The sequence below is a fragment of the Phocoena sinus genome, chromosome 2, assembly GCF_008692025.1.
Source record: "Phocoena sinus isolate mPhoSin1 chromosome 2, mPhoSin1.pri, whole genome shotgun sequence".
Classification (NCBI taxonomy): Eukaryota; Metazoa; Chordata; class Mammalia; order Artiodactyla; family Phocoenidae; genus Phocoena; species Phocoena sinus.
The window spans coordinates 50,862,980-50,881,231 of record NC_045764.1 but is presented as its reverse complement, the minus strand read 5'-3'; the positions used below and the strand labels follow the sequence as shown (position 1 = coordinate 50,881,231).

General features: G+C 34.0%; 1 protein-coding gene across 8 annotated transcripts in view; it reads right to left on the bottom strand.

Annotated features, from left to right (window-relative positions):
- MEF2A (myocyte enhancer factor 2A) overlaps positions 1 to 18,252 on the bottom strand; it is a 174,566-nt gene that overhangs the window by 137,916 nt on the left and 18,398 nt on the right. For 5 of the 8 annotated variants that reach the window (XM_032621893.1, XM_032621897.1, XM_032621899.1 and 2 more), the window contains exon 2: positions 10,999 to 11,084. The gene's annotated coding sequence lies outside the window, so the exon portion shown is untranslated. Of the gene's footprint in view, positions 1 to 3,653; positions 3,692 to 10,998; positions 11,085 to 18,252 lie in introns of all 8 variants that reach the window. The other 3 variants (XM_032621895.1, XM_032621898.1, XM_032621900.1) reach the window with 1 other exon arrangement.

The window sequence follows — 18,252 nt, the reverse complement described above, 5'->3', positions numbered from 1 at the left end:
GGTTTTTGTCTTTTGTTAATGTGGTGTATCACATTGATTGATTTGTGTATGCTGAACCATCCTTGTGACCCTGGGACGAATCCAACTTCATTGTGGTATACGATCTTTTTTATGTATTGTTGGATTCAAGTTGCTAATATCTTGTTGAGAATTTTTGCATCTACATTCATCAAAGACACTGGCCTGTAATTTTCTTTTTTGGTAGTTTCTTTGGTTTTGATATCAGGGTGATGGTGGCTTCATAGGATGACTCTGGGAGTGTTCCCTCATATTCAATCTTTTGGAAGAAAGATTGGTGTAAGTCCTTCTTTGTATGTTTGGTAGAATTTCCCAGTGAAGCCATCTGGTCCTGGACTTCTGCTTGCCGGGAGTTTTTTAAAATTACATATTATATTTCACTTCCAGTATTCAGTCCATTCAAATGATCTATTTCTTCTTGATTCAGTTTTGGTAGGCTGTATGTTTCCAGAAAATTGTTCATTTCTTCCAGGTTGTCCAATTTGCTGGCATATAATTGTTCACAGTATTCTCTTACGGTTTTTTGTATTTCTGCAGTATTGGTTGTTATTTCTCTTCTTTCTTTTCTTATTTTGTTTCTTTGGGTTCTCTCTCTTTTCTTGGTGACCCTAGCTAGATGCTTGGCAATTTTGTTTACCCTTTCAAAACACCAGCTCGTGGTTTTACTGATCTTTTCTACTGCTTTTTGATCTCTATTTTATTTATTTCCTCTCTCATATTTCCTTCCTTCTACTGACTCTGGGTTTTGTTTCTTCTTTTTCTAATTCTTTTAGGTGGTAGGTTGGGTTGTTTGAGATTTTTCTTGTTTCTTGAGGAAGGTCTATATCACTGTTAACTTCCCTCCTTGAACTACTTTTGCTGCATCCCATGGATTTTGTAATGTTCTGTTTTCACTGTCATTTGTCTCAAGGTATTTTCTGATTTCCTCTTTGATTTCACTGTTGACCCATTGGTGTTTTAGTAGCATGTTGTTAATTTTTTTTATTGCAGTTAAACACGAATTGCCTTGGGTCCTCTAATTTTTATCTACTACAAGGGGGAAAAAATTGATCTAAATAAGCAAGAAACCCTAATAGCCATCCACTTTGCTAAAAGATCTTAAAAAATCAGAATCAAGCAATGCCAAACAATTTTAATCCCAATTTCAGTACTGGGCAATGCAACTACCTTATGCACACGCATATGTGCACACACATACACACAGTCACAAATGATGTCTTGCGTTCCCTTATTAACTATATAAACAAAATAACCGCTATTCCCTTAGTCGCACGAACTTGAGGGAGACTATCTTACTGTAATTTTCAATGTGATTAGAGATTCTTTGCTCTTACAGATTTATCTTTCAGTTACTTTTAATACAAGAACATTTTTCTTCACTGTAAAATAGGATATTTTTATTACTGTTTACAAACAATTAAATCCAGCCAGAAATTCAAATTCTAAATTAAGACTATCATTTAACTATTGTTTTATGGAAAATGAGCAAAGCATTCCATTTCAGCCAGAATTGCACATGCTATATCTAATTACACATTTTTAAAATACAATATGTTGTATGAACTTAATGATGGCTACTACTCAGTATTTAAAGGTATGATTCAATAAGGAAAACAAACTTTACTTTGAACTTATAGCTATTACTTGAAAAGTTTTTCTGTATTATATAACTTTCATAAAGGCAGAACATGCCCTACAAACAATTACACTTAATTTTATAAAGCTCTGACTTATATTTGGTTATAAATTTTAGATAAAATTCAAAAACATTAACATATGATCAATAAAAGTATGAAACATAGATATCACTGAGAAAATAATCCCATACTAACTACAAAAGGGACTGCTTAACAAATTCATGGGTATCATGATAGATATTCTGGCCTGAAAAACAATTTAAATGATATAAGTCTATCAAAAGAAAGGCAAGAAATCATTACGACTCAAGGCACTTTGAACAATGGTGGAGGTTGTACCCTGCACATGGGCATAGGGCCAAGAGAAGGCAAGTGGGGACTGAATCCAGTTTGTTCTCCACTCTCTAAACCCTGAACCCTAGCAGAGGGCAGCATCCACCTAAAACTGGGAGAAGAGCCTTTTTCTAACTTTGCAAGGGCTAGCTGTGACTTGGCTGTAACACATCCAAACAACTAGTTCTTAGAAAAATTAGGACAATTGAAATACTAAATATTGGTACCCTTCCTAAAATCATTAACTCCAAAATATCACTTCTCACTGTGAGTTTATTTTGAATGTTTTAGGTAAAAGCGTTAATACAGCAAAACATAAATAGGTTCAGGGAGGGGAGAAATCATCTAAACTTCTAAAATTGTATCCTTCTAGTTCATTTGGATTTCTCTGATTAATAACTGGTTATATATTCAGATTAGAGACATTTTAAAGCTGAATGCTAAAAAATTAGAGGAGAGCTTAGGGGTATATTGTTAAGAACCTATTCCTAATAGAGAAATATACAACTTATTTTACACAACATATATAGTGTGAAAAATTATGTATTAACTAAATTTGACGGAAACTAGAAGTAATCTTTTTAAGGTCACTATCATTCCTTTCATTTAATGGTACAGGGAGTTTGAAGATTTTTTTTTAATTGTGTTTCCTTAAAGACACACATTTTTAAATGATACAAATTATTAATCATGATAAATAATCCAATCTACTGACTAAAAAGACATTATAACTGAAATTTTTATCAGAATGACCAGCCTATAAAATGTGTATTTTATTTCTAGATATACCAATGAATTGCCATGTGACTTTTAGTGACTCATATCTTCACTACTCAAATCAGTTGTACAAAGTGGAGCAAGAATATAGCTGAAACTCTTGCAGGAAATTATGAGGATATAAGCACAGGGCACCTTGGGCTCCTCAGAGATAAGCACCATATTATTAAAATTATTATTGAAAAGGATATTTTGTAAACTGCCCTTATTAAGACTAAATCCCATCCATTCATGACCTTTCATTCCCAGATTAATTACACATACATAAGAGCAATGTCGTCTTCACATGGGACACACAGAAAAAATAAAGGACACATCAAGGCAAGGTGTGAAAATGAGAATGAGATTCTAGTCCTCCACCACCAACTCACTTTCAATATTAGCACTCTGTCATTTTTAAAATGTAGATTCTTATACCTATCCCAGATCATAATGATTTCTGGAAAAAAACCTTTGCCAATAATTGCATCCTGTAAAAAGATAAATTATCCTTACTAGAAACCATCTCCATTCTCTATATTATTACGAATACAAAATACATTTAAATCTTTTAACCTTGTATCACCTGAATCAAACCTGTATATAAATGCTGTTCTAGGTCTAACTTTATCTTTATTTATAAAGATAAATATGATTTGGCATATACCATTATATTCAGAATCAGAAGATTTCTAAATGAATCTGAAAAGAAGTATAGCAATATGGGTAGGCATGCAATACAACTAAAACTGGCATATTTGGTGTTAACATAAAATATACACAAGCATGAAATGTATACATTTTACGTGTTTTTATTTTTATGTGCTTTGATTTTACTCTGCATAAGTGGAATCACAAATAATGAATTTTTTTGTTTCTAGCTTCTATTGAGAAACAGATTTGTGTTACCTGTGTAGTATGTAGCTGTAGTTCATCCATTTTTATTGCTATAAAATAAACAGATATAAATATATATATAAACATATATATGTTATCTGTATATAAACATATCACAATTTTATTCAATCAACTGTTGATGATATTGAATTGAGTTTGAAGCTACTAAAACACTGCTGCCACCAATATTATCAACATATCTCTTGGTACACATGTTCATTCACTACTCTCAGGGGTATACTCATGGAAGGAAATTATTGGGTCACAAGGGTAAGCAAGTAACAAACTGTTTCCTAAAGCAGTTGTAGTAACATACATTCCTACCAGCAGTGTTTACTGAGTTGCTATAACTTAACATCCTCTCCAAAACTTGTACTGTCAATCTACTTTTTAAATTCAGACACTCTAGTGTTTTATGGAGCCTCTTTGCAGTTTTAATTTGTACTTCCCAGATTACTAATGAAGTTAAGCACCCTTTTCACATATTTCTTGAATACTTGTATTTCTTTTAGAAAGTGCCTTTAAGGGGCTTCCCTGGTGGTCCGCTGGTTAAAACTCCGCATTTCCACTGCAGAGGATGTGAGTTCAATCTCTCATCGGGGAAGTTTCATATGCTGTGTCGTGCAGCCAAAAAAAACCAGAAGGTGCCTTTTTATGTCTCTTACCCCTTTTTCTATTGGATTTTTTGTCTTTGTCACACTGATGTGCAGAAGTGCTTTGAATATTCTGATATATACATTTTGTCTGTTACATGTGTTGCAAATATCATCTTCCACCCTGCCTTCCCTCTCTATTCTAATGGTGACTTTGCAAGAACAAAGTTTCTTAATTGTAAGGTAATCAAACTTATAAATTGTGTTATTTATATCAGCACTTTTTACTTCTTTCTAAGAATATTTTCCTGTCCAGAGATCATGAACATGTTCTCCTTACATTTAGCTTCTAAAGTTTTATAGTTCTGCCTTTCACGCTGAGATGTACAAATCAATCTTTAATTGATTTTTGCATATGGTATAGAGTATGAGTCATATTTTTGCTTTATCACCAATTGTTCCAATATCATTTATTGAATAATTCTTTTCCTACCACTCTAAAGTGCCAGTTTTGTCATAAAGTAAGTGCGCATGTACAAACTGATCCTCTTTCAGACTCTTTATTTCTTTTGTTTATCCTTGTGGCATTATTTCATGAAAGTAATTATTGTAGCTTTATAGGCTTTGAGTAGAGAAAGTCTTCTGATTTGATCTTCTTTTTCGTGACTAAGCTATTCCTGGGAAGACCACAAAATTTCCTTTAAAACACAAAACAGAAACAAACTAATAAAATTTTTTTATAATATCCATTGGGATTACAATGAATTGAGAATAATGCTCAAAATGGATTATAACCCTCAGAAAAACATAACCTTAATGGATGGCCAAATTAACCCCACAATAAAAGCTACTCTGGACCAATGCTGACAAAGCTTTTAAAAAAAAAAAGAAAAAAAGCCTCAAAAGGATTCAGCTGATACCAAGTAACTTAAACGTGTACAAAAACAAAGTTCAACACTGTATAAAAAGTGCCAAAAAATCGCTATACCCAACAATGTCCAGCATTCAAACAACGAAAAGCAGGAAATGTGGCCCATAAATAATAGGCAATCAATATAGAGAACCAGGAACGATAAAGTTAATGGAATTAACAGATGAAGACAGTAAAACAATGATTATAAGTAAGTTTTATATGTTAGAAAAGGTAAAGAAAAATAAGAATATGATGAGGAGAAAAATGAAAAATAAAACTTCCAGAGATAAAAAATAATTATTAGAAACAAAACACATACTGGATGATATTAAGAACAGATTATATATTGAAAAAACAATCAGTGAACCGTGAGACATGACATTAACCATCCAAATAAAACAGAGAGGAAAAGAAGAATGAAAAAAAAGGGGGAGTTAAGTGCTGAGACAGACAATCTCAAAAGTATAACTGAAATTCCCTCCCCTCCAAAATATCACCTGGGATAAGTGGGATATCTGAAAAAATAGTGGTCAATATGTTTCTAAATTTGGTTTAAAAAAAAAAAACTCAAAAAAACTAAACAGGATTTTCACAGAGAAAACCATATGAAGGCACATTATAATCAAGTGACATCATAGTCACTAAAAAAGTTGTAAGACTGAAGAGCAGTCAAACAAAATAGAAAATTTACATATGAGGCAACAAAGTAAAAATAACAGCAGACTTTCTGTCAGAAACTATACAAGCTATTTCAGAAATGACTTTGCAACATATTACCAGAGATAGAAAGGGACAAGACAGAAGACCCAATTCATCAAGAATACACTTTTTAAAAAAGATATGTATGCACCTATTAAAAAAGCTTCAAAATACATGAACCAGTAAGTGAAAGGAGAAACAGACAAATCCATAATTAAAGTTGACTTTTCTCTCAGCAATTACTATAAACAAATAGAAAATCAGAAGGGATAAATCTTGACGAACACTATCAATCAATTTGACCTAATATTTTTAGAAAGCTCCACTCAACAGCATACAATTCTTCTTAAGTGGACACAAAACATTCATTTATACAGACAACATTCTGCACTCTATAATAAACCCACAAAGCAAAATATGTGGACCACAAAAGAATTAAATTAAAAACCTATTAGAGAAAAATATCTGGAAAGTTTACAAAATACTTGGAAATTATATAGGTCCAAAAAAAATCACAAAGGAGCTTAAAAATTAACTCCATGTAAACAAACACACGTAAAGAAACTTTGCAGAATGCAGACAGAGAAACGTTTTAAATATTAAATGCTCCTTTAGAAAAAGTAGGAAGGTCTCAAATACTAGAATGAAAGAGAGGGTATCACTACAGATCCTTCAAACATTAAAAGAATAAAGAAATATAACATAAAACTTCATGCCAATACATTAGACAACTTACATGAAATAGACAAATTCCTTAGAAGACGGAAAAAACTAAAGCTTATTCAAAAGGAATTAATACAGATCTGAATAGCCCAATATCAATCCAATAAATTGAATTCATAGTTTAAAACCTTCCCACAAAGAAACTCCAAGGCCAGTGGTCTTCATTGGTGAATTCTACCAAACACTTAAAGAAGAAATAACACCAACTGTATGAAAACTTTTCCAGAAGAGGAAATCTCTCCAACTCACCCTGTTATCCTGATACAAAGACCAAAGACATTATTAAAAAACTACATACCAATGTCTACTATGAACACAGATGAAAAAAATCTCTCATTAACACAAATCTGAACTTACACAACAATTTAACTCAAAATTACCTTTATTTCAAGATACCAGAAAACATTTACATATTTGCAATTTTTGTCTATTATCTGTATCTGTAACAACTTTCTTCAAGGCTTCAACATCGGAATTATTTTATGCCTTTGTATCACAGACCTAAAAAGACTGAAAGTGAGATAATTCTTGGGATAGCTCACCAAAATAAACGGCTTCTTAATATAAAAAATTTAACCCAGCAATATATAAAAAGTATTAACACATCATGGCCAAGTGGGGATTATCTCAGAAATGTATGATTTATTCATTCAATATTCAAAAATCAATCAACTACATTAACATACAAAAGGAAAAAAAACATGTGATCATCTCAAGATGCAGAAAAAGCATCTGATAAAAATCCATTTGATAAAAATACTCACTGATAATAAGAAAAAAAATACTCTCAGCAAACTACGAATATAAGGGAATTTCTTCAATCTGATAAAGGACATCTATAAAAAACCTACAGCCTACATTAAGTATGATGGTAATCATACTTAATGGTAAAAGCCTGGATGGTTTTGACCTAAGATCAACAGTAAGGCAACAGATTTCCCTGGTGGTGCAGTGGTTAAGAATCCACCTGCCGGGGCTTCCCTGGTGGCGCAGTGGTTGAGAGTCCGCCTGCCGATGCAGGGGACACGGGTTCGTGCCCCGGTCTGGGAAGATCCCACATGCCGCGGAGCGGCTGGGCCCGTGAGCCATGGCCGCTGAGCCTGCGCGTCCGGAGCCTGTCCTCCGCAACGGGAGAGGCCACAACAGTGAGAGGCCCGCGTAACGCATAAAAAAAAAAAAAAAAAAAAAAAAAAAAAAAGAATCCACCTGCCAATGCAGGGGACACGGGTTCAGGCCCTGCTCTGGGAAGATCCCACATGCCACGGAGCAACTAAGCCTGTGCGCCACAACTACTGAGCCTGCACTCTAGAGCCCGTGAGCCACAACTACTGAAGCCTGCATGCCTAGAGCCCATGCTCTGCAACAAAGAGAAGCCACCGCAATGAGAAGCCCATGCACCACAACAAAGCCCATGTGCACCAACGAAGACCCAACACAGCAACGAAGACCCAACACAGCCATAAATAAATAGATAAATAAATAAGAGTAAGGCAACAATGTGAGCCCACCACTTCTATTCAACATTGCACTGGGACTACTAGGCAGTGCAATAAAGCAAGCAAAAGAAATAAAAGGTACAAAAATTGAAAAGGTAGAGGTAAAATAGTCTTTACTCACAGACAAGATGATGGTCTACACAGAACATTTGAAGGAATACACAAAACTGCCACCAGAACTAGTGAGTTTAGCAGAATCATAAATTACAAAGGTTTATGTAAAAATCTATTATATTTCTATACACTAACAACAAACAATCGGGAACTGATTTTAAGACGCCATTTACAACAACATAAAAATAGAAAACAGAGATCAATTCAACAAAATACGTGTAATACCTTTACACTGAAAACTACAAAATACTGCCGAGAAACTAAAGACAGCTTAAATGGAGAAATATACCAAATTCACACAACAGAAGACTCAACATCCTTAAGAGATTAACTATCTCCCTATTAGCCTCTATGATAAAAGCATTCATAATCAAAATCCCACTAAGGCTTTTCTGTAGAAAATGACAAGCTAATTCTAAAATACACAGAAATGGAAAGGACTTAGAATAGAAAAACAGCTTTGAAACAGAAGAGCAAACTTGGAGGATTTACACTATCTTATTTTTTTTTTTTTTTTTTTTTTTTTTTGCAGTACTAGGGCCTCTCACTGTTGTGGCCTCTCCTGTTACGGAGCACAGGCTCCAGACGCACAGGCTCAGTGGCCATGGCTCACGGGCCCAGCCGCTCTGCAGCATGTGGGATCTTCCTGGACCGGGGCACGAACCCTTCTCCCCTGCATCGGCAGGCGGACTCTCAACCACTGCGCCACCAGGGAAGCCCCGCTACCTGATTTTAATATAAAGCTATGGTAATCAAGACAGTACAGTATTGTCATAAGGATAGATACATAAATCAATAGAACATAATAGAATCCTGAAATAGACCCCCATATAATGTCAACTGATCTGCAGCAAAGGTGCCAAGGTAGTAATTCAGTAGGGGAAAATATAGCCTTTTCAAAAATGCTTCTTGAACAATTTGATTTTCATATGCAAAGAAATAAATCTCATCCCTTACCTAATACCATATATAAAAATTAACTCAAAGGGGACCAAACACTTAAAATATAAGCGCCCAAAGCAGTTCTAAGACATGAAGGAAAAGAAAAAAGGTAGAAAAAATTTTGCCCAATGTCTGTGCCAACTCCTCCAATTTCTACTCAGAATTAGGGCAGAATTATAGGGAAAACAAATCTGAAGTTCTTCAGTCAGTATTTGAAACTACTCAAAAGGAAAGAGTGTTTCCCATCTAAGTACTCAGAGTAACTCCAAAACAAGTAGCTCTTAACTCAATCACAGCCCTCAGAACCATGCAAAACCTGCCATAAAGAATAAGACACTGTTTATATCTTCAGAACTTAGTGAAAAAAGTATCATAGAGGATACCCAAAAGCTTAAACATAACCCAAATATAACAACTGAAGTTATGCTCAGAGCCATCACGGAGGTTCAGAGAAGGTACAGAATTATAGGGAAATTATAGGTGAAATTCTCTGGAATGAGAATGTCTAAATTCCTATAGTGCTTTAATTCAAATCACTCAGTGTTGAGCAGTTACTGAACTATATATATATATATATATATATATATATATATATATATATATGAGAAATGTAAAAAAGATAAGAAAAGAAAAAAAAATAAACATTAAAAGATATACAGAAGACTAACCAAAGTTTATATTTTAAAATGTGAACTAAACTTCATTATTCCCATCCTTCCTGTACATATACAATTTTTCGACTGAAGGATACTTTTCAATTGGAAAAACAATACCTTTTCCCCTAGTTCCCCAAACTGAAGGATATGATAAAATGGGCTGTTCTGCAGTCAAGGTTTAAAAAGAAAAATATATGGGCATAAGAAACTGACACTGGAATAAAGTATTTTAACAAAAACTCATTTTGTAAGCTCATAAAAGTTCTTTCTACTGTTTAATTATTCAAGAAAAAATTTAAACGTTAAACAGCGAAGTATTCTTAAAACAAGAGTAACAAGAGCAAATATTGTAAGTAGCTTTCCCCAGTTTTTACTGACATAACCATCAGGCTTGATCAACTGTATCTAACATTCAGAATGTTCACATATTATATATAACACACCAAAAACTATCCCCTAACATTCTCTGAAATTACATTATTTTGAAATATTGTAGTATTAATTCTTTTCCATTTTGAATAGAAGGTAGAATTCAAGTGAAGTTTCACTTATGAAAGCTTTTTGAGGAGAACTACACATCTTACTAGCATATTGGAACCATTAACCTAGGCCAATGTAAGTTTTTAAATCAAAACTGCCTACTCCAGAGCTTTGCAAATGTGGACCTACGACTTAAGGCAAAAAATTCCAAGTCACAAAAAAAGTCTACATTTTAAAAAGATTTCTTAAATTTGCTTAATTTTTTTCTTCAACCCTTCCACCTTTCAAGAAATATGGCTAGATTTGTCCACTTTGTCTTTCATTTGAAAATCTCTCCTCATAATACGTAACTCATGTCCTCAAACCCTCTCTTCCTCCAACTTACTGTCACAGTAAATATGGACTTTAGATTTTTTTTCCTTGTTTTCAAATACATGTAATGGACATGGAAAATGGAAGTGGAAAAGATGTAAAAGTATGGGATTATCTCAGCGGTGCCACTATATGAGAAACTGTCACTATACCACATTATGTATATTTTGTGTGTGTGTGTGTATATACACATACATATGTATGTATATTCAACAGGATTTTATGAATTTCCTTAATTAATCTACCTTAATCCCCCAAATGAACTCCAAAGTGACTGCTATTCAAGGTTACAAGACAGTCTTATTAAAAAAAAAAATTCCCATTTTGTTTATTTACTTCATAACATAGAAAAAAGGAAAAATGTCTTACTAGAAATGATGTATCAGCAAAAAGTGCACTTAGATGTGATCCTTGCAGAGAATTCTTCTTTGTTACTTTTTCACAAAATCCAATTCCTTAATAAAGAAAAAAATATTAGATTGGTAATTATTCTTAACTCTAAAACAAAATTAAATATAATTTCATTACTACAAATTTCAACAATCAACAGATAGTTCCACTAATACTTACTGAATAATAGAAAAATAAATTTTTTAAAATTTGTATAATAAAAACACAATGTTAGCCAATTGGGCATTGCTAATGTCACTGATCCATTTTTTTCAGGAAGTATTACTTAAATGTTCAGTAATATTCTATCCATGCCAAGATTCACAAATTGGTGTCCTAGGTCCCACTTTCCTATCCTCTATATCACATGATATACTTTATATTTAACTGGTATACACAGCCTACTGAATTTACGTTTTGATAAAATAGTTACATTCTGAAAATGTTCATTGTATTACGTTCTCATTTAGAAAAAAAAACTGTCAATGGGTCAGTGACTTGCATTGCCATAAAATGTGTATATATTCAAATGCTATGTGTATACTTATAGCTTCCGCTCTTTTAAAGGGAACAATGAAATGAAAATCAACATAAAAATGCCAAAAACAGATTAATGTCAATAATTCACATTAATAAAGGAACACTAATAAATGCTAACCAATGCAGTAGTGCATAAAGAATAATCCAGTCCTGCTACACTTTTGCTTGGAAATAGTAGCAAGACACTTAGGTAGAAAGAGAAAGATGGTAAAAGCCTCCTCACCCTGACTGGCCAGGATCAATTTATGATGCTAATCTAATAATTTAGAATTGCATGATTGGGTAATTATGACAATCCCCAAGTAAATCTGCTTCATCAAATGAAAACGGTAATTTCTCCACACAAACACCAGTCTTTTGAATCTTGTTCAGCAATACTAATTATTGTGATACTACAATTTTGTTTCTATTTGAAATGTACAACCCCTCTAGAAGCAGGAGGGGGGAAGCCACAGTCTGCCAAATATTCTTTTTATATTAACGAATTAAGCATTAAAAGCTTGAACTTTAAAACACACACACACACACACACACACACACACATAAATAAGCCTTTTTTTTTTTTTGCCAAGGTTAAAAGGAGCTTGCTTTAAAAAGCCAATTTCAGCTTTTAGTCTAATTGTACCGAAATACAGAACAATCTCCTCAAATACCAATACATTACCAATTTCTAAAATCCAATAATTCAAAATGAAACTATTTTTCATGTGTTCTCATTCTAAACAAAACTAATTATTTTTAAATATATTTTGACACCAGCTTTGTGTCAGTGCCACAGTAGGAATTAAAGTTTGGCAATTTGACCCATGGGAAATAACAGATTAAATAAAAATTTAATAATTACACACGTGGTACACATTCTTAATTCAAAAAATATTAATTCCTCAATTCTATAAATTAACCATTATTGACAAGTTTGTTTTGTACACAACTCTCAAATAGTTTCTAAAAAGCAATATTCTAAAAACCAAGTTTTTATAGTTTGTTTATAACAATCTATAAAGAAATACACTCTCACCTTCAAAAAATAAAACCAAAACTAAAATGTTAGTGCTACAGCCAGTTATCATTAAATTTCACATATTGAACATCAAAAATCCCATTACTCTGTCCAGGTAAGAGCTAGACAACCTGTACCTCTAACAGCTATCTTTCCCAAACCTGGTCCCAACCAATTTCCTAGCTCCCTCTACTTCTAATTAACCTACACTGTTGTTAACCTGGACTACAAGCCATTGCCCAAACTGTCAAACTCTGTAATTTTGTTCAAGATTTTACCTCTGCCTGGAAACAACCTTCCTTATCTGGATCAAATGTCCAGTTCAACTGACACCTTCTATGAGGCCATCCTCAGATATCCTTTACCACCACCATCACCATCACTTACATGGGGCAAAATAACTATAGTTAGTTTTGTAGGTATGAGTCTCTTCTGTTATACTACATGCTTTTTAAGAGAAGAAACCTTTTTGCACTTTTTTCATTTCTATATCCCCAATATCTAGTCAATACCTGGCACACAATTCAACATTATCCATTCAGAAAACATTTACTGGGCATCCAATATACTCCCGACACTCCTCTAGGTGCTAGGAATAAATCGCTATATCTATTCCTGACTTTATGGAGTTTACATTCTAGTGGGGGAGACCTACAGCACACAGTGAATAAGGGATATATAGTGTATACAGCAGGCTAGTGGAAAGTCCTTAATGAAAAAAAAATAAAGCAGAGAAGGAAGTACTGTCATATGGAGGGGATTAAAATTTGAGAAAACGTGTCCAAGAAAGGCCTAACATAACAATAATAGTAATAATAACTTCAACAGCAGCAATAACATTTAAGTATTTATCATATGCTAATCAGTAGCCTAATTGCTTTACACATATTAAGTGATGTAAAGCCAACAATAACCTCACTATTATCCTCAAGATGAAACTGAAAGACTAAGAAGCAGCTAGCCAAGGTCACACAGCTAAACCAGTAAAGTGGTAAAGCCAGGATTAGAAAAGCCAGGATTAGAACCCAGGCATGCTTTTAACCACAGTTCAGTTAATGCTTTTGTTGAATAAATTTAATAAGTGAGATAAACGAATGCATACTATAGCAACAGACTCAAAAGAGAGCAAAGCATATCAGCCTCAGAGGACTGATACACTTGAGCGGCTTCAGATATACAATGCACATCAATATCTACATATGAAGACATCCTGACAAATAACAAGTCGGTGCCTGCTGTGAACAAAAATTATAAACAGTGATAATTCTCTATAACTTTAAAAATACATTTTAAGCTCCTATATGACAACTACCAGAACTAAAAATTATACAAACAATATCACAAAAAGCACATGGAGAGGTCATTTAAAAAAAAGAAAACTTTTAAAAAAGGTCCTCTGAAACAAATGAGACCTTTGAAGGCTTTTCATTGTCACATTTCAGTGACAAATGTTGAATATCATATTTTATACTGTGGCACAAGTTACTGTCATCTTCCAGTTTTCCATATTAACAAAAAAGGGTTAAATGAAATGACCAAGGTTCAAAACTCCTTTCTTCAAATGTCCCAAATACGCTTTACAAAGCAAACAGACAAAACCCAGCACAACTGCTGACAACTGAAGACCTGAATGGCCTAAAATAAGTAATTTGCTCCCTAACTCCTATCTCTTGCCATATTTGCTGGTTATTTAAGTGCCTAATCAGTGAATGCCAATAAACTAGAAAGCAAAGTGAAACCAAAGTGCTGCTGACATGATACTGACATTCCTAGCTTCAAATCTTGAGGGCCTAAAAAGTATCTCCTCAAATCTTGATTAAAATTATCGATACAATTATGAAGAAAATTACTGCTTTATGTTTGGAAATTATCAGTTTCTGCCTTGAGCATAATGTAGTGTCAAAGAAAATAGGTTTCTATATGAAAACAAACAGCTTTAAAAATCAATCCAGATTAAGATAAAAATGAAGCAGGCAAAAAAAAACCCCAAAACATAAAGTACAGTCTATAAACACAATACAAAGTATTTATTTGCTCAAAGATGAATTTCATTTTGTAATCAAAACTGAGGTTTAAAAATGGTGTTTTTAATTCATGTTCTCATATGTGGTCAACTTACTCGTGCCTTAAGAAGATTTTTGCTACTAGCCATGATGTGGTAACTAGTACCAGTCACGCTCTCCCAGTGAACTCAACGAGAAAACTGATCATATATATATATAAAACTATAATTTTAAAACACTGGACAAAAAGGAGCTCAGCACTGCAACACCTGAGAAAACGGAAAGTGTCCCCTACAACAGGGGTCCCCAACCCCGGGGGCCACGGACCACAACTGGCCTGCAGCCTGTTAGGAACCAGGCCGCACAGCAGGTGAGCGGCGGGCAAGGGAGTGAGCGAAGCTTCACATGCCATTCCCCATCGCTTGCATTACCACCTGAACCATCCCCCACCCCCACCCCCCCGCCCCGTCCCATCAAAAAATTGTCTTCCACAAAACCGGTCTCTGGTGCCAGAAAGGAGGTTGGGGACTGCAACCCTACAATGAAGAGTCAGGAGAGCAGTGCAGAAATGAGAAGCCAAGCAGAATATGGTGGACTAAGCGAGTAAAAGAGGCAGAAACTGAAATTTAGGGAGGCTAAGGAAGCCGGAAACTGTGTGGGAAAGTAATAGAATACAGTTCAAGAAGACAAACTGCACCTGAAATCTGCACAGAGGATTCTACAGCAGCTCTGTCCAAAACATACATAACATGAGCCCAAAATGTAATTTAAAATTTTCTAATAATCACATTTTAAAAGTAAAATGGGTTTTCCTTGGTGGCACAGTGGTTAAGAATCCACCTGCCAATGCAGGGGACACGGGTTCGATCCCTGGTCCAGGAAAATCCCACATGCCTCTGAGCAACTAAGCTCGTGCGCCACAACTACTGAGCCTGCGCTCTAGAGCCCGCGCTCTGCAACAAGAGAAGCCATGACAATGAGAAGCCCGTGCACTGTAACAAAGAGTAGACCCCACCTGCCTCAACGAGAGAAAGCCCATGCACAGCAATGAAGACCCAACACAGCCAAAAATAAAAAATAAGTAAATTTTTTAAAAAAAGTAAAATGAAGCAGGTGAAACTAATTTTAACATAATTCCTTTAACCAGAATGCTCAAAATGTTATCATTTCAGAATACAATTGGTTTAAAAAACAGATATTTTACATCGTTTTTCCATAAGTTCCTGAAATTCAGTATGTTTTATACTTAGAGAATATTTAAATTTGAACTAGCCACAATTCAAGCTCTCAAAAGCCACATATAGCTAATTGCTATCATACTTGACAACACAGTTTTTTGCTGAAAATAAAGCTGCAGCATTAGTAAAGTGAAACTCTACAAGGCCAGGCAAAGAATAATGACTAGGAAGCAGTAGGCTCAAAAGTTACCAGAGGTTACATAAGATTTGGAGATGTTCAAATTCCAACTAGAGGAAAGAAAAATCTCATTGAAACCTGGCGCAACGAGTAGACGCTGATGCAGAATCACCTCCTTAGTAGTAGTGCTAAACTACTACTACTTTTTCATAAGAAATGGAATACACTGCCAAAACAAAATTTAAGCCTGTTGATAAGAAACCAACAAAATCCAGACAACAGCATGATGAACATCCAAGAGTCAATCAAAACTTACTCAACATAAGAAACTGGAAAAATGTGTAACCTATACCAGGGGGAAAAAATTTGACAAAAGAAACAGATCCAGAAACAAGATGATGATATCTTTAAAGACATAAGCTTTAAAATTTTATAAATATATTAAAGGATTTAATGAAAAACAGAAAAAAAACTATTTTGAAAAGAATCAAATGAATTTCTAAAGAAAAATACAGTATCTCAAATAAAAAACAACTAGATAGACTTGGCAACAGATTCTACAGTGTAGGAAAAAAAGATCCCTAAATTGAAGATGTGAAAATAGAAAGCAAAAAAAGAAACAAAGAACAGAGCATCAAGGACCTGTGAGAATATCAAGGGCAGTCTAAAAATGGTATAATTGTAGTCCCAGAAGGAGAGATAGAAAAAATATCTGAAGAAACAAAGGCCAAAAAATTTCCAAATCTGAGGAAAACTGAACCCATATATTCAAGAAACTCAATGAACAAAAAACAGGTTAAGCACACAAAAACTGTACCAAGGCATATAATTAACAATCAAACTGCTGAAATCCAGTAAAGAAAATCTTAAAAGCAACCAAAGTGAGGGGAAGGCACATTACATATAGAGGAACAAAGAATTACCACAGACTCCTTGCAGAAAGTAACGTGAACAAGTTTAAGCAAAGGAATAACGCCTTTAAAGTGCTAAGAAGAAAAAAAAAACCTGTAAACTGAAATCTACATAAAGCAAAAATATCCTCCATAGATGGAGAAATAAAAACATTTTCAGACAAACAAAGGCTGAGAATCTGTCAACAGAATGAACCCTAATGTAAACCATGGACTTAGTTAATAATAATGCATCAATATCAACTCTAACAAATGTACCATACCAATGCAATATGCTAATAGGGAAGGGGGAGAGACAAGAGAGAGAGAGTATATAGGAACTCTGTACTTCCTGTTCAGTTTTTCTGTAAACCTAAAACTGCTCTGAGAAACAAAAGACAGAAACCTATTTCTACACGAAGGAAGACCAATAGAAATGGTAAGTATGTGAGTTTACCTTTTATTTTCTTACTTTTACTTTTTAAAGAGATAATGGTTTTTAAAGCAAACGTAGCAATAATGTATAAAAGTAAAAACATGCAGCATAAAATGGATGACAAAAATAGCACAAAGAATGAGAGGGAGAAAATTTTATTTCCAAATTGGAAGCAACCAAAATGTCCATGAAAGGGGAATGGAGAAATTGTGGTATAAACATATAAAGGAACACTAGGCAACAGTAAACTGGAACAAAATACTGATAGACACAAACATGGATGAACTGCAAAAACATTTTGGTGAGGGAAAAAATCCAGACATTAAAGGGTACATACTGTATGATTCCATTTAGGAATAAATCTGCAAAACTTTGAGCAACCACCAAATACGTACAAATACATACACATTACGAAAACAGATACTCAACACAGAGAAGCTATACATACATAGTTAAAAGATTTTTCTGACTTTACACAGTTAAGATCAAGAACAATCATCATCTTCTGAGTTTTAGTTTCCTCATCTGTAAAACAGTGTAGCAATAGTTTGTATACTTCATAAATTTAGTTGTTAAATTAATTAAATAGTTGTTATTAAATAAGCATATATGCTACACTATTACTTCACATAGTGCCAGTATGAGCTCAATAAGTGCTAGCTTCATAAAGAAATAACCCAGAAAAGGGGGCAAATGAAACAAATGGAGACTGCCACTGGAAGTCAATTGGTTAGCATCGTTCCTATTAAAGAGTCATCACTGTTGAAGAAATCAGAAAGGCAAACACTACATACAGCAAAAGCAAAATGAGAAGTTTGGGAATATATTTGGAATCATTTAATATGACTCTAGAATTAAAAACGATACTAATAAGGCCTTAAAAGAATAGATTTATAAACATATAAAAAGACTAAGCCACAAGAAACAATATCTTCAAGTCAGTTAATTTCACAGAAGCAAGCATTTAAGAAAGAAAGTGATTTCAAGCACACATGAAACTAGGGACTG